This window comes from Hyperoodon ampullatus (genome assembly GCF_949752795.1).
Source record: "Hyperoodon ampullatus genome assembly, chromosome: 1".
NCBI classification, from domain to species: domain Eukaryota; kingdom Metazoa; phylum Chordata; class Mammalia; order Artiodactyla; family Ziphiidae; genus Hyperoodon; species Hyperoodon ampullatus.
Genome location: NC_136914.1, coordinates 78,213,461 through 78,217,916, shown reverse-complemented (window position 1 = coordinate 78,217,916; position 4,456 = coordinate 78,213,461). Strand labels below are relative to the sequence as shown.

At 42.0% G+C, this 4,456-nt stretch overlaps 1 pseudogene across 1 annotated transcript; it reads left to right on the top strand.

Annotated features, from left to right (window-relative positions):
* The first annotated feature begins 3,103 nt into the window (after window positions 1-3,103).
* LOC307054086 (galectin-1-like) lies at window positions 3,104-3,509 on the top strand (annotated as a pseudogene). The gene has a single exon. The product of its transcript is annotated as a galectin-1-like (transcript).
* Window positions 3,510-4,456: the final 947 nt, after the last annotated feature.

The following is a 4,456-nucleotide window of genomic DNA, read 5'->3' as shown; positions in this document are numbered from 1 at the left end:
TATGTGTTAATGAGACAGTGCAGGAAAAACATTAACACAGTGCTGGCTTGTAAGTGTTCAATAAAGGCTAGCTTATTTGATATTTCTAGTCACATGGTTAGACAGCCTAAATCTCCTCTACAAAGTCATTCTTGACAGAATTAATTTTGCACTGTTAATGCTAATGATGTATAGTCCATGTGTTCTGAATATCCAGTCCATAAGTCATATTTAACTGGTGAAATTTAACATATGTAGCATTAGACTTAAAATGACTGCTTGCCTTAAAAATCAATGTGGCCAGGGCCATTTCTGTATGTGGTCCCAGGAAATATCCTTATGACTATCCAGATTCCTTTTTCTGGAGATCATTAATATGCTCTTTCCTGGACATTATATAGTAAAATATGCATCCAAGTCCCAGGCAGACATCATTGGTCACTCTTTCTGCACTGTAGAGTGCAGCATTGTTTTGTGTTCATACTTTTTTCTTTATTTGAGATAAAATCATTGTAATTCAAATTTCAAAGGGGTTCTTTTTTGTTTAGCTGAACACTTGAATAAGGACTTTTATTTTATATCTTATCACCACCATAACTCTTGAAGATTTCTGTGGGAAAGTGAAATAGTTTTATTTATTTATCCTATAAATTATTAATTTATTAATTCTATAAATAGTTTTAAAGATAAAACTATTTATAGAATTAACAACAAATATAGAGGTTCAAACCTTGAAACGTTCACTATCAGTGTCCATTTGACTTTGAAATCAGACATTGACACTTTACAAATATTCAGTTGATACTAGGTAAAGTGGTAGCATTTGCTTTAGAGTTAGAAAACATGCACGCGTAGTGCAAGATTTAAATATACCTGACTTGTGTTATTCATTTTGAAATACTTCTTTGTGTGAGAAGAGAGGGCATCCTACATGATTATTAGCTTCAGGGCCATTTAAAGTATTTGAAAGGAAGTGCATTATTTTAGAATAGCACATAAAAGGAGATTGTCAAGACTTGGTGAAATTTTATTAATGACTCAGGTGATTTAATAAAACAGCCTACCCACTGAAAGCTCAAATCTGTTTGGTAAGAATTATATTTTTGAATTGAAAGTTAGATATTTCCAGGGTGATTTTGCCCTTTTGAAAGAACCAGTGAGTAGAAAGAACCCACCTTCCTTGCCTATTAAGTTAAATGTCACCAAAGTCACTAGTACCTTAGTTTCTTTTTAGAAAATTCAAGTAATTAGAATTGTAAGAACTCTCTAAACTTTTAAAAATAAATGATTGAATTTATGTATGAGATATAAAATTTATGAGAAATCTGACCATCACAAAAAATATTGTTTGATAGGAATATGTTAAAAATAAACAACTAAGAAGGCATTTTAAGAAGACGCCAAAGGCAGAGCCTGAACTTGTCTCCTCCCAGAGATAAATATCTACATGTGGATTAATTCCCTCAGAAGAGAACCTGAAAACTAGTTGATTACCTGTTTCACAACAAAGAATAAAAAGAACTACATCAGGATGGGTAGGAGGAGCAGAGAAAAGTTCTCACCCAAAACCCCACCCCTGGCCTGGCCACACACAATACAGAGGGATCTTATTAGAAAGGCTTTTCTCCTGGGGGAGCAAGTGTGGGACCCCACATCAGACACACAGGCCCAAGAATTCTACACCAGACAGCTGAGTCCTCAAAACGCCTGCCTTAGAAAACTAATGGGGTTAATGTCCAAGGGTCCAAAAAAGCTATTGGAAACTGAGACTCCCCTCTTAAAGGGCTCACATGCAATCCTTCTCACTCAGAGACCCTGTAAAATATCAGCGGTTTGAAAACTGCAGAGACTGTTTGTGAAGGAGAGTTGTTTGCAAATCTAAAAGCATCAGTTGGGGGGATGCAGGGGGTGTAATATGGTGGTAATACTCATAGGAGACACTGGCAGAGGCCATTGTGTTCCTCACCTCACCTGCTAGCACAGATCTGAGAGCTTGGATGCACTACCCTGCCACAAAGCTGAAGCTGGAAAGCTCTGGCAGCTGCAGCATCCCTCCACGCCCTGACTGGGGTGGCACAAATAACCATGGCATTCTCCTGCTCCCTAACTAAAGTCTGCGTGGCTGTGACATTCCCCTGCCCCCCTAGCTGGGACTGGAGAACACAAGCAGTCATAATATTCTCCCACTCCTTGCCTAACGGCTGACTCATGTGCACAGACAAGGCACTTTTGTACTACATTGCTGAAGCCCAGGGGTGGGTGCAGTCAAGACATTTTCCTGCTGCCTTCTTGAAGCAAGAGAGCAAGTCCCACCCCCTATAATCTCCAGCTACCTAGCTAAAGCCAGTGGATGCATACAATCTGCATAGGGGACACTACTGGCTGGCCTGCCCCTGGGGCCACGGTGGCTGGTGTTCTTGAACTTCATGACACTGGAGCAATCGGAAAGACAGCTCTTGGCAGGCCACCATACCCAGGACCCTGAACAGACAGCAGACTGAAACATAACTCTGTCTTATATGAAGAAGGCTTATTTACTTAGCCTGGAGCTTCATCCTGAGGGACAGGCTTCAGGTTTCCCACATATCTAGAGGCCAAGGAGGTGTTTCCAGGGACTGTAAGCAGGGAGACACCATCTTTGCACACCCCCTTGGCCTCATTAAGGCTTGATGAGGCTCCTCAGAAAGGAGCTTATACACTCACCAGGAGCCCCAGTTTTTGCAACCACAGCCAAGGAGACACCTACGGATCTTCTGGTCTGGAGGTCAGCAGGGATTACAGAGTCCTGTCATCCTCACGCAATGGCTGACCCACAATTGAGTCTGATGATTGCCCTGAGCTCCAACCAGCCCACACATAGATCAATCCACACCCAGGATGGGCAAGTGACTCCAACCCTCTCCTCCCCATATGGCAGTCACAGACTTATCACAGCTGGCGGGCACCTACAGCCCACATGAGGGATGGCCATAGAATGCTTGGGTCTGGTGGCCAGAGGAGACTGCACTTCTGGGCCACACAGAACAGCTTCTAAAGAATAACACTCTTTCAAGACCAAGGCTCTCCAGTAGAGTCTTCAGACAACTGGTGCCAAAGCCCCAGGAACATCCTCCTCTCCTCAATCATGCCTTGTGGTCTTGTCATCAGCAACCTGAATCTCAAACCTGGGGAGTGCCTCAGAGTGCTGGGCAAGGTGGCCCTGGACGCCAAGAGCTTCATGCTGAACCTGGGCAAAGATGGCAACAATCTGTGTCCGCACTTCAACCCCCACTTCAGTGAGCACAGGGACACCAACACCATCATGTGTAACAGCAGATGGCAGGGCTTGGGGGGCCAAGCAGCAGGAGTCTGTCTTCCCCTTCCAGCCTGGAAGTGTTGTGGAGGTATGCATCTGCTTTGACAAGGCAGAGCTAACCATCCAGCTGCCTGGTGGATACAAATTCAAATTCCCCAACTGCCTCAACCTGGAAGCCATCAACTACCTGGCGGCCAATGGTGACTTCAAGATCAAGTGTGTGGCCTTTGAGTGAAACCAGCCGGCCCATGGCCCACAATAAAAGCAGCTGCCTTTGCTCCCCCCCTGGAAAAAAACTGATGGAGGTAACCACTTTCCATAATACATGTAGACAAACACAGAGAGACAGACAAAACAAGGAGACAGAGAAATATATTCCATATCAAAGAACAAGCCAATCCCCAGAAAAATACTTTAATGAATCAGAGATAAGCAACCTACTTGACAAAGTGTTCAAAATAATGTTCATAAAGCCACTCACTGAACTTAGGAGAAGAAAGGGATGAACATAGCAAGAAGCCAACAAAGAGAAACTATAAGAAAGAACTGAAGAGAAGTTATAACTGAAATGAAAAACACATTGGAAGGGTTCAACAGCAGAATGGATAAAACAGAAGCAGATTGGGAGTCTGGGACTGACATGTACACACTGCTATTTTTAAAATAGGTAACCAACAAAGACCTACTGTATAGCACAGGGAAATCTGCTCAATATTCTGTAATAACCTAAATGGGAAAATAATTTGAGAAGGAAAGATACATGTATATGTATAACTGAATCACTTTGCTGTACACCTGAAACTAACACAACATTGTTAATCAACTAAAAGCAAAAAGAAGCACAAAACAAGCTGAAAGACAAAGCAATGGAAAACACCCAGACAGAGCAGCACAATGTAAAAAAATAATTAAAGAAATGAGGATAACATAGGGGACCCTGGAACAACATCAAGTGGAATAACATTTGCATTATGGGGGTTTCAAAAGGAGAAGAGGAAGAGAAAGAGAAATTTCTTTAATTTGTATTTAAAGAAATAATGGCTGAAAACTTTCCTAATCTGGGGAAGAAAACAGATATTCAGTTCCAGGAAGCCCAGAGTGTTCCAAATAAGACAAACCCAAAGAGCAACACACTGAGACACGTTGTTATTTAAATGGTAAAAGTTAACGATTAAGAGAGAA